Raw genomic sequence first — 19063 nt, 5'->3', positions numbered from 1 at the left:
ATTTTCTATAATAATTAATCATCCTTTTTCTCTAATCTGTTTTTTATGGTTTTTTTATTGCAGATACATACAAATGTCAATCACTCAAGACAAATAAGGAATAACATATTTAAAATATGTAGCTAGTATGATACTTTACCTTCAATCTTTCCTTCAATTTATTGGATTTTTTTAGTTCAACTATTATCTTTTTGATAGATTTAATACTTGAAACTTATTATTTTATATTTGTGATTATGAAGCATTAACGAAGATACAGAGCTAATGAATCCCTTGCCTCCAAATCCCTATAAAATTAACATTGATCTCGCCGAATTGTTCCTAGGACCTTCTTAAGTTAAGATTGCCTTACCTTACTATTTTCTCTTAAGATTTTTCTGGATTTACTTTGGACCTGGATAAACAAGTTTGCAATTATTCTACCCTTTTCTTTGTTTGATTTTTCGTTGTTTTGGATGTTTCAATGTGTTGTACTACTTAAGTTTTTATGGATTCTTTTTCCTCCCAAATGAATGGTTAAATCATGATGAATTTTGATTATTATTTTTTTAAATATTGTGGATGATGAATTGGTTTAGGTTGTCACAAATAGTTTATTTTGAAAAGATATTTGATTATCTTTTTTATTATGAAGAAAACATATTTATATTTATTATTGATTGTGGTTAAATTATATTATAAAAAATCAATCTAGTAGTGTTCTTTTATGTTCACAATAGGTTAGTCAAATAAATTAGCTTTGAATATTTTTGGGGATTTTCATTCTTTGAGATTTTATACAAATTAGCTTGCTAATTTGTTTTAATTTTTCCCATTAACTTTTTTAGTGGTCTCATGGATAGCTAATGCATTTTTTTTATAACATTTTTGAAATTAAACATTAATGTTTTGATTTTTTTTTAAATGTTAATCGTTATCTCATTTGTTAGTCAAGTATGTAAAGATTGTTAAACATATGGTTGACAAGACAATTCCTGATGTGATATTTTTTATCAAAAAATTAACTATATGTGTCCTCGATTCACAACACTATGAGTCTAATACTCTAATTTGTTATTAATTTCAAATTAAGAATGACATCCTTTATTTATTTTGTTAGACCTTTAAGAGAAAGAGAATAATTGTATGCGTCTTTATTCAATATAGTAAAGGTATTAATACTTAAGTTACATTATCAATATAAGGAAACTATAATATAATATAATATAATATAATATAATATAATATATTATATTATATAATATAATAATATATTAATATAATATATTATTATATTATATACACTAACACCCTCCTTCAAGCTGGGTGGAAGAGCATTGAACATTTTGAGATTGGAGACTAAATCTTGTAAACGTCGATGATGAGATTTGGTAAAAATGTCAGCAATCTGAGCTTGCGAAGAAATGGGAATCAATTATATGGTACCATTAACGATATGATGGCGTGTCAGATGACAATCTATTTCTATATGTTTGGTACGTTCGTGAAATACATCATTATGAGCAATCTGCATTGCACTATTATTATCACAGAAAAGTGGAATAGCATCGGATGAAGGAACACCCATATCTTGAAGTAACCATTGTAGCCAGAGAAGCTCAAAGATGGTATCTGCAAGAGCACGATATTCAGATTCTGTACTAGAACGAGAAACAATAGTTTGTTTCTTACTTCTCCATGAAATGAGAGATGTGCCAAGAAATAAACAATAACCAGTAGTGGATCACCTGCCCAATTAGCATCAGAGTATGCTCGTAACTCTAGAGGAGAAGAGTGAGCAAAATGTAGTCCATGAAATAAAGTTCCTCTAATATATCGTAATATACGAAGAACAGTAGAGAAATGAGTTGTACGAGGAGATTGTTAGGATTTGTATCTCCCAAATCTGACCAGCTTGAAACAATCTGTAAAAATGCAAGAAAGAAGAACACAAGAAGACACAGATTTATAGTGGTTCACTCAAATTGAGTGTTAGATAAAATTAGAGCGGTTAATAGAACTTAACAAAAACAAATTTCGTGTGCAAAAAACGGTCAAGTCCTCAACCGGTCAAGGTACTAAACCGACCAAGTCACTCAATCGGTCAAGCAATCCAACCGAACAAGAAGATAAGACCGGTCAAATCAAGAAGGCCAAAATCATAGAATATTCGGTCAATTAGAAGCTATGGAAAAACCGGAAGTCATCCGGTTAACATAAACAACCGACCAGTACAAATAGATACTTCGGGTATCTGTTGAGGATGATACCAAAGGGACAGACTTTAGTATTGCCACTTTCATACAAGTCTGAGGATAGTCTGCAGGCTGCAGAAGATCGTCCGGCAGGATCTTTCTACTTCAGGATAAATCAGGAACGCAATCTTCCAGGTACAGTTAACTGTCCAACCGACAGTTGCCATATTGAGTAAAAGACAAACCTAACCGGTTTGACCTACACACTGGAAGACTAGACCGCCAGGTCTGAATCACTGAACCTCTGCTCAACCAATCAGATTCAAGGAAATGAAATGTGACCGTTGGCACATTTCACCTATAAAAGAAGGAGCTGAAGAGGAATAAATGCGGTCACAAGTTCTAAGAGTTTTCTACATCCTAAGTCAAAAATCATGTTCTATCTCTCTAGAGAGCTTAAGCGTTTAATTGAAGAGTAATTACAATTTCGGTTAAAATTGTACGGGTGTTATCGAGCAGAAAATAAGTCTCGATCGGATTGTGTTTGTGTATTCCTTAGTGAATATCCTTCTCGCGGTTTCGAGAGGAAGGGGTGACGTAGGAGTTTCATCTCTGAACATCCATAAAAACCTGTCTTGTTCTTTACTTTCTACCGGTTTCATAATCTAACCGATCTGCACTAACCTACTCATACCGTTCTAACCGACCCTGCCTAAACCGAATTACCGAGTCCTAAAACCGACCCACCCAACTCCAAATCGACCTTATCTATATCCGGTTCTGTCCATCCAGTGTGAGTGCTGCTTCAACCTGAAACAAACCACTTCCGCGCTTGAACTCGGTTCAAGGGTTTGTGACAGTTTGTGTGGTATTGAAACTCCGGTGTTAATCTCTAACCGGATTAATCACCAACCTTTAAGTGAGAAGCGATAACCGGCCAGACCCCGGTTCCGCAGCCTCGACCTAGATCCTAACATTGAGCTACATCCATTTCAGCCACCACCAGATTTCACTATGAAGAAGAAGGAATACAGAGTTTTTGCCTCACATTTTATCTTTCTAGAATCAGTCTTTTCAGTGTAAACCCTTAATAATCACATATTTATAGGGTAAACATTTAGGTAATAAACCTAAATAACTTTGGTCAGGACCAAGCCCAAACCCAATAAACTCTAATTAACAATGTAGAGTTTATTATAAGTGTAGGCTCCATAACTCAACAATCTCCCACTTGGAGACTAACTTCATCATCTCTCGATCGGTAGTGGCTTTCCATTCGGTGTCTTAACGAAAAAGACCAACTGAAGTTGCACACAACTTCAGTTTCTCATTTGTCACAGCTTTTGTCAACATATCAGCTGGATTTTCACTCCCGTGAATCTTCTCAAAAACTAATACTCCATCTTCTAAAGCTGACCGGATGAAATGATAACGAACTTGTATATGCTTCATCCTACCATGATAAACATGATTCTTTGCCAAATGAATGGCACTCTAACTGTCGCATCGCAACACACTTCCCTCGTAGTCTTGACCCAATTCTAACAAAAATTGTTGTAATCACATCATCTCCTTAGCAGCCTTTGTCACAGCAACATACTTTGCCTCACAACTAGAAAGAGTAACAATCTTCTGCAATTTTGAAACTCAACTGATTTCAGTACCTCCCAGAGTATAAATGTACCATGTTGTGCTCTTCCTACTATCAACATCACCACCATTGTCAGCATCAACATATCCTTTCAAACCCATATTAGACTTTCGAAAACACAAAGCGAGACCCGTACTTCCTCTTAAGTATCGTAGTATCCACTTTACTGCTTCCCAATGTTGTCTACTCAAGTTTTTCATAAACCTGATAATAACTCCCACTACATGTGCTATGTCTGGTCTTGTGCAAACCATCGCATACATAATACAATCAATGACAGAGGCATACGGAACAGTGGCCATGTAATTTTTCTCCTCCTCTGTTGAAGGCGACTCATCTTTAGATAGTCTGATGTGAATAATTAAGGGGGTAATAACTGGTTTTGCATCATACAAGTTGAACCTGCTAAGAACTTTCTTCACATATTCTTCTTGTGAAAGCTTGAGAACATCTTCATCCCTGAAAATTCTCATCCCAAGGATTTGTTTAGCAGCACCCAAATCCTTCATTGCAAACTTTTCAGACAACTCTTTCTTGAGCTTGTTAATCTAATACAAACTTGCTCCAGCAATTAACATGTCACTAACATAGAGGAGCAGAATAATGTACGATTTATCAAACCTATTAATATAGCAGCAATCAGCTTCACACTTTAGAAAATTGTTATTTTTCATGAAGCTATCGAACTTCTTGTACCATTGCCTTGGAACCTATTTCAAACCATACAGACTCTTCTGAAGCTTACACACAAGCTCATTTTTTCCTTTGATTTCAAATCCTTCTGGTTGTCGCATATAAATCTCTTCATCTAAATCACCATGAAGATGGAGGTCTTCTTTCACAACCAAACTCAAAATAGTTCTGATTGTCATCAATTTAACTACTAGAGAGAAGATCTCATTGTAGTCAATACTTTCTTTCTGTTGAAATCTTTTCACAGCCAATCTTGTCGTGTACCTCATGGTTTTATCATGTTCTTCTTTAATCTTGAAGATCTATTTGTTGTGAAGTGATTTATTTCCCTTTGGTAGCTCAGTGAGCTTTCAAGTCTAATTCAACATCAAAGAGTTCATCTCATATTTCATAGCAGACTCCCACTTAATCGATTCATCAGATTGTATTGCTTCCTCATAACATTCAGGTTCACCTCTATCTATCAACAAGATATAGTTCAGAGATGGAGACCACCTCTCAACATGTTTTCGATTCCTTGACGATCTTCTCAACTGTATAACCGGTATTTGCTTATTTACCTCTAGGGCCACGTTCTCAACGATTTCATCTTCAACAACACATTGTTCTTCTTCTACAGTCGGTATATATTCAGCTGAAAATTCTCTCAAATCGACAGTACCAGTCTCTTCCAACTTGGAATCACCATCTGATGTCTTCCCAATACAATGTTTGTAGAGAACCTGTTCATTGAAGATAATATTTCTTCTACGAATGATCTTCCGATTTTGATTATCCCAGAAACGATAACCAAACTCGATATCACCATAACCAATGAAAAAACATTTATTAGACTTTGGATCAATCTTGCTCATATCACATTCATTAATATGAACATATGATAAACAATCAAACACTTTCAAATAAGAAAGGTTTAACTTTTTATTGCTCCAAGCTTCTTCAAGAATTCTGAATTCAAGAGGAACAGAGGGTCCCCTGTTTAACAAGTAGGCAGCAGTATTTATAGCTTCTGCCCATAAGGTTTTTGGCAGCCTTGCATGCAATCTCATGCTTCTAGCACACTCGTTCAATGTTCGATTCTTTCGTTCAGCTACTCCATTCTCTTGAGGTGTTCGGGGAACAGTCTTCACCATACTGATCTCATTCACAGCACAATACTCTTTGAAATCTGAATTGATATATTCACATCTGTTGTCCGATCTCAAGCACTTAACTTTCTAATTTGTTTTATTTTCAACCAAAGCCTTCCATTTCTTGAAAATAGTAAATACTTCAGACTTGTGCTTCATAAAATATACCCATACATTTTTTGTCGAATTATCTATAAATGTCACGTAGTATTGTGATCCGCCAATAGAAGAAATAGGTGCAGGTCCCCACACATCAGTGTGTACCAACTATAGCCTTTCTTTCTTGAGCTCCTTCCTAATTTTTAAGAAACTCACCCGTTTCTGTTTTTCAAGAATGCATTTTTCACATAACTGATGTTCAATAGACTTCAGTTCTGGAATCTGTCAATTCTTCAAAAGAATTTTCATCCCTTTTTCGCTAATATGGCCCAACCTGCAATGCCACATCTCACTGTTCTTCGAGTCATCAACTACAGCAGCAACTGTTTCTCTGCAAGTTGAAGTCGTGTATAACGTTCCAGTTTTGTGACCTCGAGCAACAGCAATTGCTCCTTTAGTCACCTTCCACGCACCATTTCCACAACTGAAATGGTAACCTTCTTCATCAAGTTGTGTAATAGAAATCAGATTGCGCATTAAACCTGGAATGTGTCTCACCTTATTAATCTTCCAAACAGAATCATTTGCCATCTTCAATTTGATGTCACCAATGCCAACAATATCCAGTGGCTCACCATCTGCGAGATAAACTTTCCCAAAGTTTCCAGCCACATAATTTTTCATTAATTCTTTGTGAGCAGTGGTGTGGAAAGACGCTCCTGAATCCAAAACCAATGAATCTATCGGGCTATCAACAGACAGAAGTAACACATTAGTGACAAATTCTATAACAACATTGGCTGTATCATTTTTACCATCACCATTTTTCTTCGTTTCTTTGTAGTTCCTCTTTAAATGACCATGTTTACCACAATTCCAGAACACAAATGTCCTCCTAGACTTGGACTGACTCCTCCTGCTCCTTGACATAGATTTGTTCTTACATCGGTTGAAATTCCTATCATTATCTCTACCCCTGTTTTCCACATTCAGAGCAGAACCTTTGAATGTTTCACCAGAATCAATTTTACGAACCTTTTTAACAAGAATACGATCGATAACTTCAACAAATTTCAGTTTAGCATTTCCAACTGAATTACTAATTGCTGCCCTCATAGGTTCCCAACTATTTGGTTGAGATGCTAACAAAATCAGGGCACTAACTTCATCCCCAAAATCAATCTCAACAAATAGCAATTGATTCACAATTGTATTGAATTCATTCAAATGAGTAGTGACAGAAGTACCATCAACCATTCTTAAGTAAAAGAGTCTTTTCATTAAGTGTACCTTGTTGTTAGTAGAAAGTTTCCCATACATGTTAGAAAGAGCTTTCATCAGACCCATGGTGGTCTTCTCCTTTGCCACATTGTGAACAACCGTCTAGGCTAGTGTTAATCGGACAACTCCCAAAACCTATCTATCAAGGAGTTTCCATTCAGCTTCATCCATCTTCTTTAGTTTCTCACTCAAATGAACATGAAGCTTCTTTCCATAGAGATAATCTTCAATCTGCATTCTCCAGAAGACATAATTTGTCCCATCAAATCTTCCAATCTCATGTCCTATACTGTTCTCACTTGCCATTGTTTCCAATGCTCAGATCTATCTTAGCTGCTCTGATACCAGTTGTTAGGATTTGTATCTCCCAAATCCGACCAGCTTGAAACAATCTGTAGAAATGCAAGAAAGAAGAACACCAGATTTCACTATGAAGAAGAAGAAGGAATACAGAATTTTTTCCTCACACTTTATCTCTCTAGAATTTAGTCTCTTCGGTGTAAACCCTTAATAATCACATATTTATAGGGTAAACATTCAGGTAATAAACCTAAATAACTTTGGTCAAGCCCAAGCCCAAAACTAAAAAAGAAAGTCCAATAAACTCTAATTAACAATGTAGAGTTTATTATAAATGTAGGCTCCATAACTCAACAGAGATGATATAAATTGACTCACGATATGGACAACATATGCAATATCTAGCCGAGTGACAGTAAGATATATAAGACTATCAACTAGTGGTCGATAAAGTGTTTCATCACTTAGTGGAGTACCATTAGTAGCAGCCAAATATTCTGTGGAGTCAAAGGGTGTGCTAACAACTTTTGTGTCAGTAATACCAGCATGAGATATGAGATCAGTTGCGTACTTAGCTTGTGATAAATAGTAACCAGATTTTTCGGAAGCTATTTCAAGTCCCAATAAATAACTTAATTGTCCAATATCTTTCATTTCAAATTGTAGATGTAGAAAATTCTTGAGATCACGGATTCCATTTGTGTCATCACCAGTAATTAAAATGTCATCCACATAAAGTAAAAGTAAGGTACAACCTTGATCTGTTTTGCGCAAAAACAATGCATGATCATAAGAGCTGGATTTGAAACCAAGATTACCAATGGTGTAGCTAAATTTGGCGAACCACTCCCTAAGAGCTTGTTTGAGACCATAAAGAGCTTTGCGGAGTCTACAAACTTTATTTGGAGGATGATCATACCCAGGTGGAGGTTGCATATACACTTCTTCTGTTAGTTAACCATTAAGAAATGCATTTTTTACATCCATTTGAAATAGTTTCCATCTTTTGCTAGCAGCTACTACAATGAGGCTACGAACCGAGGTCAATCGAGCGACAGGAGCAAACGTTTCCTCATAATCAATACCATATATTCTTGAGTATATCCCTTAGCAACAAGGTGAGCTATATATCGTTCAACTGAACCATCTGATCATGTCTTAATTTTAAAAACCCATTTGAACCAACGACTGACTTATGTGAAGTTAAATCAACCAAGTCCCAAGTTTTTGTCTTGGTAAGTGCTTGCAATTCTTCTATCATTGCTTGCTTCCATAAAGGGTTAGAGTTGGCCTCGCAAAAAGTACGAGGTTCATAGAGAGAGACAATAGCTGAGTACACATGAAAGTTGCGAAGACGAACAGAAGGTTGACTTAGACGATTGGTACGACGAGGAGGTGGTGGTGGTGGTGGTGGTGGTGATGGTGATGGTGATGGTGATTGTGGTGGTGGTGGTGGAAAACAAGAAGATTCTTGAATGATATGATCAGATGAGGTATGTGCCGGATTTTGAGATGTCGATGTAGGAAATGTAGATGGAGTTGAGTCGCATGAGTTGTTAAATGGTCCTACACAAGAAATATCAGGAAATAGATATATGGTAGGATCACGAAAAAATTGAGTAGGAGGTTCATTGAATCTAAATTTAGATATAGTTGAAAACATCTTATGTTCCCAAAATGATACATGATGAGAGATACGAAGACATTGAGACAATGGATCCTAACACATGTATCCTTTGTGTTCGATTCCATAACCTAATATAAAATATAATACAATTTGAGGTTCTAATTTATTGTATTCATGAGGTTGTAATAAAACAAAACAAACACATCTAAAAACTTTGAGAGTTTGATAATTCGGAGCTCGATTAAAAAGACGTTCAAAAGGAGAGATGTTACCTATGACAGGAGAAGGAATGCAATTGATAGTATAAACAGTTGTGAAAGTTGTTTCTCCCCAAAAGTTATCGGGACAAGAAGACGAAATGAGAAGGGCTCGAACAACATTAAGAATGTGTCTATGTTTTCGCTCTACCCGAACATTTTGTTGAAAAGTTCCAGGACAAGATCTTTGAAAAATTGTGTCCTCTTGTGCTAAAAACTCTATGAATTTTGTTTCTTTGTATTCCATGGCATTATCAGTGCGCAATACTTTAATTTTGGAGAAAAATTGAGTTTGGATCATATTAGAAAACCGAATATAAATTGAGAACAATTCAGACCTATTACGCATCAAATAGATCCATGTATAACGAGAAAAATCGTCAATAAATATCACATAATATTTTAAACCACCCATAGTATTATGTGGTGCAGTACCCCAAATATTAGAGTGAATCATATCAAAAGGTGCTAAAAGGTAAAGCGTGTCCTTTAGAAAGCTCACAAGAAACACAATTAAAAGTTTCAGTCTTAATAGGGCTAGGGGTGAGCATAATATGGGTTTACCCAAACTCAACCCTAACCCAAACCCAAAATATTAATTTGGGTTGGTTAATATGGGTTGGGTTGAGTATGGGTTGGGTTGAGTATGGGTTGAGTTTAATTTGGGTTGAGTTAGGGTTACCCAAATTACCCAAATTATATAAATTTAGTTTAATTCTTTATTATTAATCCAATATAAATAATCATCTTTCAACTTTAAGTCGAACACGTTTTTGACATGTTTAACATGTTTTTCATACGTTTAACACGTTTTTCACACATCTAACACATTTTAAATATTTTTAACACGTTTCACTTATAACATATTTTTCACACGTTTTTCACATGCTTAACACGTTTTTCACACGTTTAACACGTTTTCACGTTTTTGACACGTTTAACACATTTTTGACATGTTTAACACATTTTCACACTAATAACACATTTTTCACGTTTTTGTCACGTTGAACACGTTTTTGACATGTTTAATACGTTTAACGCGTTTTTGACAAGTTTAACACGTTTTTACGTTTTTGGCACGTTTAACACGTTTTTAACATATTTAACACATTAACACGTTTTTGATAAGTTTACACGATTTTCACATTTTTGGCACGTTTAAAATGTTTTAAAAATATTTAACACGTGTTTGATAAGTTTAACACGATTTTCACGTTTTTGGCACGTTTAACACGTTTTTGACATTTTAACACGTTTTTGATATGTTTAACACGTTTTTCACACGTTTTTACGTTTTTGGCACGTTTAACAAGTTTTTGACATGTTTAACACGTTTTCATACTAATAACACGTTTTGTCACGTTTAACACATTTTTGACATGTTTAATACGTTTAACGTGTTTTTGACAAGTTAAACACGTTTTTTTTTACGTTTTTGGCACGTTTAACACGTTTTTAACATAATTAACACGTTAATATGTTTTTGATAAGTTTAACACGGTTTTCACGTTTTTGGCACGTTTAACACATTTTTAACATATTAACACGTTTTTGATGTGTTTAACATGTTTTTCACACGTTTTCACACATTTAACACGTGTTTCACACGTTTAAAATATTTTTCACGTTTTTGACATGTTTAACACGTTTTTGACATATTTGACACGTTTTTGACATGTTTAACACGTTTTTGACATATTTGACACGTTTTTCACACATTAACACGTTTTCACACGTTTTTCACATGTTTAACATATGTTTCACGTTTTTCACATTCTTAATACGTTTAACATGTTTGTAACATGTTTAATACGTTTATAACATGTTTAACATGTTTTTCACGTTTTTGGCACGTTTAGCACGTTTTTGATATTTGAACACGTTTTACACATTTAACATATTTTTGACATGTTTAACATATTTTTTACACGTTAACACGTTTTGATAAGTTTTAACACGTTTTTGTCACGTTTAACACATTTTTGACATTTTTGACACGTTTAATATGTTTTTCACACGTTTGATATCAAACGTGTGAAAACGTATTAAACGTGTCAAAAATGTGAAAAACATGTTAAATGTGTCAAAAACGTGTTAAACGTATCAACATGTGCCAAAAACGTGGAAAATGTGTCAAAACGTGTTAAACGTGCCAAAAACGTGAAAAACGTGTGAAAATATATTTAACATGTTACAAACGTGTTAAACTTATTACAAACGTGTTAAACGTGTTAATAATGTGAAAAACGTGAAAAACATGTCAAACATGTCAAATCTTGTTAAACGTGCCAAAAACATGAAAAATGTGTTAAATGTGTCATAATCGTGAAAAATGTGTCAAACGTGTTAAAAACATGTTAAACATGTCAAAACATGAAAATAGTGTCCAACATGTCAAATGTGTTAAACGTGTTGAATGTGTTAAAAACATATTAAACGTGTCAAAAACGTATTAAACGCGTCGAAAACGTGAAAAACGTGTTAAACGTCTCAAAACGTGGAAAATGTGGTAAACGTGTCAAAACGTGTTAAACGTGCCAAAAATGTGAAAAACGTGTGAAACGTGTAAATAATGTGAAAAACGTATTAAACGTGTCGAAAACGTGAAAATGTGTTAAACGTGTCAAAACGTGTCAAAAACGTGGAAAACGTGTTAAACGTGTCAAAACGTGCCTAAATCGTGAAAAACGTGTTAAACGTGTCAAAAATGTGAAAAATATGTTAAACGTGTCAAAACGTGTTAAACGTGTTAAAACGTGTTAAACATGCCAAAAATGTGTTAAACGTGTCGAAAACGTGAAAAACAAACGTGTCAAAAACGTGTCAAAAACGTGTCAAACATGTCAAAAATGTGTTTAAAACGTGTTAAACATGTCAAAAACATGAAAAATGTGTCAAAATGTGTTAAACGTGCCAAAAACGTGTTAAACGTGTCAAAAACGTGTTAAACGTGTGAAAAACGTATTAAAAATGTCAAAAACGTGAAAAACGTGTTAAACGAATAAAAATGTGTTAAATGAGTCAAATACATGTTAAATGAAAAAATAATAATAAAATAATTTGGGTTACCCAACCCATACTCAACCCAACCCATACCCAACCCATATTAGTAAATAATATGGGTTGAATTATGGGTTGGGTAAATTTAATTTGGGTTGAATATGGGTTGGGTAATACGAGTTGGGTTTACCTGTATGCTCACCCCTAAATAGGGCCTAAAGAACCACTAAAAATTAAAGAACTCAAACGATCTTTAGAAGGGTGACCTAATCGAAAGTGCCAAATTTGAGAAGTGATAGCTCCAACAAAATATTGTGATGGAAGAGATAGAGAAGTGAGTTCAAACAATCGTCCAACCTTACATCCCGTTCCAATGATTTTATTTGTTTGAGGATCTTGAACAACACAACCATTACTCGAAAAAGTTATGTTAAAACCGAGATCACATAATTGTCCAACAAAAATAAGATTTAACAAAAGTTTTGGAACAAAAAATGTTTCAGATAAAGACAATATAGAAGTTTGAGCGGTACCAATAGTTTGAACATTCAAAGTAGTATTATCAGCCGTATGAACAACATACAGAATAATAGGATTTCTAGTGGATGTGAGAAAAGATGATTTAGAAGTCATATGATTACAACATCCTGAATCAAAAAACAATGAGGTAGAAGTACCTGGTGTGGCTGATAACATTGAAGAAGATTGCAATGGAGAAGATGTAGTACCATGATTTGATTGAAGTTTTTGTAAGAGTGATTGAATGTCTGTAAGAGAAAAATTGGGAAAAGTGTTCTTTAATGAAGTACATGTGACAGTAACAACGGTAGAAAATGCAAACGTGGAAGACTTCTCCATTAAAATCGAATTAATGTGAAAATTAATATTCAAAAATAAATACACAAACCTTAAATTGCCATAAACCTTAGAGCCTAAGCTTTGATATCATGTTAGACGTTTAAGAGAAAGAGAATAATTGTGTGCGTCTTTATTCAATATAGTAAAGTATTTATACTTGAGTTACATTAGCAATATAAAAAACTATAATATAATATAATATAATATAATATATTATAAAATATAATATATTATATTATATAATATAATAATATATTAATAATATATTAATATAATATATTATTATATTATATACACTGACATATTTGTTTTTTTTTTTTTTTTTAAAATATAATACAAAAAAAACATTTATGACAATCCAAACATATTTCAAGGTTTGCCTATTCTATACATTTTCTTCTCACACCAATGGTTTCTCAATATTTTTGGTGTCTTTTACTTATATTAGATGGTGCAATGGTTTGAATCAGGTTTTCTTTTCAAACTAAAATAAAAACTTTTTTCAATTGAATCTAAACTAGGCGTGATTGAGAAGATGATGGAAAAAAATAACAAAGCTTGTGATCAAATTACCTCAGATTTCAGATCTCTCGAGGTGAAGCACGTACTCCAAATTAAATGTTGGATTCAATAATATGATTTAATTATTTTCTTCAATAATTAATCATCTTTTTTCTCTAATCTCATTTTTGTATGGGTTTCAATAAATGTAAGCTTCAATCTTGTAAACCAAGATAGGTATAACATCTTTACAATATTTATTTAAGTATACTGTGTTATCTTTTGTCCTGCCTTCTGTCCTAGTTATGATTTTTTTGGGTTGAAATGCAACTTTTATATTGTAATGATTTAACATTTAATACATGAAACTTATTGTTTTTTTATGAAGCATTGACAAAGATATAACATCTGCAAAGTGCTTTTAGTTTAAGTGGGAAGTCATGGTTGTGGGGTCATGCTAATTCTCCTTCATTCAAAAAAAGATATAACACCTGCCACAAATCATTCAAAAGATTAACATTGGACTCGCCAACTTGTCCTAGGACCTTGGGTAAAAATTTTATCGGTTAATCTACTCTATTAATTTTAGTATGACTTTCATCTTTGTTTTCAAATATTTGAATAAGTTGAACTCTTAGACATGAATTGTAGTTTACAAAAACATTGTGTGGATGATGAATTTGTTTTGTTTGTTGTCAATTAATTTATTTTAAAATGGATGTTTGATTATTTTTCAATTATGAAGAGAAACATATTTAGAGAAAAGTGATTACCAACAAATCACTCAAATAAATTGAGTTTCAAGTCGGCCAATAAAGCTTTGGTTATTTTGGCCCTTTTCATTTCTTTGAGATTTTATGCATGTTTACTAATTTTCTATGCTTAATTTCCTTTTATTTATTTTTTCAAATTGATTTTCTGGTATACATATAAAATTAATTGGACTTTTTTAAAAAAAAAACTAACAGAAGTTGTTTAAGGCTTGAAATAGGGATGGGTTGTTTAATGATTTAGGTAATATATATTTCATGTTTTCAATATTAGAAGCTTTTACATAAATACAAGTTTTATATATTTCAAATAAAAAATATATAGAGTTGCCTCTATGATGTGAAATCTACACTAAAGAGTTCAAATATTAACTTGGTTATATATATATATATATATATATATATATATATATATATATATATATATATATATATATATATATATATATATATATATATATATATATATATATATATAAACAGGGACGGAGAAATGTAGGGGTTCGGGTTAGTCGAAGTGCATCCCCGAAATACTATATTTTTTCGGTAAAAATGTGACATTATATCTTAATTTTTCAATTTAATTCATTATTTTTTTATAATACTAAAAAAATTATAAAACTTATTTTTATCTACTAATTTTATTCAAAATTTTATTTTTATTATTTTAAGTTTATCTCAAGTTATTTTTATGTCCAACCCAACTAAGATTCTTAAGATTTGTCCATACAATCAACTGATAAATGAGAAGTTTCTCAAGAGTTTGTTATAAAGCAATCAAATAGGACGATCGGTACAATCGGCACAATCGGCACGATTGACACAATCGGCATAATCAGCACGAACGACATGATATCAACTCTAATAATTATGTCATTCATTCATCTTCAAAGCTTGGTTGAAAGGTTAGAGTTTCTAGTTTATCTTTTCTATAATAGTTAGGGTTTCTATTGTATCCTATTCTTTTAATGCTCTGTTTTGTTGTTGTGTTCTTCTATTCATCAAAATGGGAAGAAAGAAAAGTAATAAGAATAAGGAAGTCAGAGAATTTGTGATGGAAGGAGTAAGGGAGGTAGCTGAAAAATAAATCGATAGAATTGATGAAGAAATTATCCATGAAAAGAAGAAATGTAGTAAAGGTAAAGAACCAATTACTAATATAAATTCTTAAGAAATTGAAGCAGGAAAATGAAGGAACATGGAAGATTGGGTATAATGAAAGAGAAAACCTCTTTGGACTTAAAAATCAAATCACATAACTACTGGTGCATGCAAAGAAATGAGAGATTTTTCTCAACAAAGAGAAAATACAACAAACAACCGTCCAATTGAATATAAATTATCTTCAAGATTGGAACCTACAGAAGAAGGAAAAATACGAAAAGATAGTAAACTAGTTAGTGGAAACAATGAGGGAGCTAATGAAGTCCCCCAAATCAAAGAGCTATACTATCAGGAGAAATTTCAATTGGAAGGTAAATGAAGTCTGGAAAAAGAATACAGAAAAGAAAGCAAAAGATCATGCATACAAAGGTCAAATCTACTTGGGTGATTTTAAAACAAAAGTTGAGATTCTCAACTAAATTGTCCACTTAAATTGAGGAGAAATGCGTCAAAGAATGGGAAAATGTAGTTGTTGGTAACTGCATAGGAAAGAATCGTGTATCTTTCCCAGACACTAAGGATTTACTAATGAAACAATGGGAGCAGAAAGGACTAGAGAAGATTTCTGCAAACATCCATGATCTCTATTTTCTACAATTCAAAAATGGAACGAACTTGGATGATATTCTAAAAATTGGGCATAGTTATATTGGATCCAACAGTATGAAGTTTGAGAGATGGTTTGAAGAATTGAGCCTTTTAAGCAAGCCAAAGGAAACATCCCAAATATGGTTCAAACTTAGAAACATCCCAGCACACGTGTATAATGCAGAAGCTCTAAGTCACTTTGCTAGTCTATTGGGGAAACCATTATATAATGACCCAATGAAACAGAAGAATCAAGAATGGAAGAGCATATTGTGGAAGTCAAAGATAGTGATAAAAAGATAAAAATGAGGAAAATGCGGAGAAAGAAAGTAAGAAGGATTCTAGGAAAAGGAAAGAAGTGAAGGAAAGAAAGTAAAGGGAATCAAGGTGAAGAGGAAACGAAATTTTTCTATAATGCGAAGGATCGGAATGGAAATGAAAGATGAACCTCGAGTTGTTGTTGAGGAAGCTCAAGAGGAAGATACCCAGATTTCAAAGCTAAAATAGAGAATTTTAAAGTCGATAAAGAATATTCCAAAACCAATGTGGAGTCTGTAACTGAAGCCGAAGATAATGAAGACAAGAACACATAAATTCAAGTTGAAGATAACAAAGTTAAAAGCCTTCAAATTTTCAGAAACAATTCTTTCTATCAAATCAAAACGGGTATAAGAAATAACAATACTCATCATCATCTTCAATACAACCTCTTTTCATCGTGAGAGGAACGGGAAAAGGAAGATAAAGGGGAAGAAGGCCTCTCAACTAGGATGGCATGGGAAAATGATAGGCTGGGATAGTTAAGTTTGAATGTAGTCTTTTCTGTTTTTAATCTATGTTTTTTTAGAAGGTATGATTGTTACCAATAATTTTTTTTTAGGATCTTTTTATTGTTATCCTTAATTATCACTAGGGTTTGTCAAGCTTTAATTTTTAATCCTCCAACTTTTAAAAATTTTAATAAAATGATTTTAACCAATTTCTAAAAAAAAAGGCAATAAAATAGTTGTTTGCACTAATTTTAGTTAGTGTAAAGAAAAAAAAAATATAATTTCTAATAATAAATTATATATATATATATATATATTTAAATCCATTAATGTATGTAAAGCATAAAATAGAGAATTGTTTAAAAGTATTATATCTGTCATAAATATTTTGTTGAAATATTGATTTTTTTTGGGAGTTCTTTATAATCCTGGTATAAAATAATAATAGTATAACCATGGATATTAAAATAAACAAAAAAGTAAAAATCTTAAATTTTAATTTTTCATAATTATTTTATAATATAGGAATAAAATTAGATTTTTGACTGGTCTAGTTAATAGTCACGATGTTCAATATTTGGTCCGAACAGAATATTTGATCGAAATTCAAGAATTCGAATTTCATTTTCGATTTTGGATTCGAATTTTAAACCAATTCGAATAAAAATACGGTTTCGATTTGATTTTCAAGTTTGGTTTCAACTCAAAAATTAAAACAAAAACTGAATTATTTTTTATTATTTATTTTAATTATATATTTTATTAGATATAATTATACAATTATATATTTTATTATATAATTAAATTATATAATCGGTTTTCAGAATATATTATTATATATTATTCAGTTTAGATATAAAATATAAAACACCAAAAACATTTATAACAAAAATTCTCTGTTTATTAATATTATTAAATTAATTGCAATTTCAATACTATAATAAAAATGATTAAATTTAAATGTTATAAAAATTAATATATGTGTAAACATATATATCTAAAAATCATTATAAAACTAATATAATTTTAGTTTGAATTATAAGAATATATGTATATATTAAATATTTGTAGAGGCTTTCATTCTAATGATAATTTATTTGAATCTTTCATTATTAATCTTGCAAGATTAAATAAATGCTAGTTTGAAGAACTTGGTATTGAATATTAGTTCATCACTAATCACTCTTTTATAGATTTGTTGTATATTTGTATTTAATCATAGTTTGATTCTATTTATCTCTTTTAAACCTCTAATAAAATGGATTATCTCACTTTATTTTTTTAATTAATTGAAAGAATTAAAAGTAATTTATAAAAATATAATAATAGATGACAAAAATAATATTTTTTTATCTTTATAAAAATTACTTTAATTAAAGTAATTTATAATTAATTCATAATTAATTTGTTTTAATATAAAAAATATATTTTTTATTATTTTAATATAAGATGCTATCATATCCCGACAGTCATGATACATATTTCGACTTAAGGCATATATTAGGTGTAAATAGATAAAGTGACATTTTAGTCTTTTAAGAACCACTCTTGTCACTTAAACTTAAGCTACTTTAGTGGTTTAAATGTTGTTTTTGGTTGTGCTTTTAACATTAGGACCATAAATGCAAATAACATCTCCTATAGGGTGAACCAAATCGGAAAAAAATCTTAAGCTTAAAAAAAAGTCAGTGATTCCCACGTGCTCCCTTTTACTTGGAGCCGTACTTTAAAAAATGATAAAACGGTTAAACATGTTTTTTGGAATCAAATTAGATCTGTTAGGAGGGAATTAGAAGAAAAAAAAATGTTTTATATATTTTATTGGAAAAGTGATACTCATAAACAATAATAATTATCTTACTCATATTTACAATTTATTACCTCTCTTTTAGATCCCATTGCTCTTGTTACCTTAATTTCTACGATTTGATTTCTTAGAATAATTAGCTATTACCCCTTATATATATATATATATATATATATATATATATATATATATATATATATATATATGATTTTGTTTAATATTTTTTAATATGTGAATTTAGTATATTCTTAATGTAGTTAAAAATAACAATATATTTATATATATAATATAACCATGTTTCACTTTTTTTAAATGAAAATAATAAGAATTTTAAATTATAATGTTTCATAACTATTTTTCTAAAGTATATATTTGTTAGGATCGATGACAACA

This window comes from Impatiens glandulifera, chromosome 8 (genome assembly GCF_907164915.1).
Source record: "Impatiens glandulifera chromosome 8, dImpGla2.1, whole genome shotgun sequence".
NCBI lineage: Eukaryota > Viridiplantae > Streptophyta > Magnoliopsida > Ericales > Balsaminaceae > Impatiens > Impatiens glandulifera.
This window is presented reverse-complemented; position numbering follows the sequence as displayed.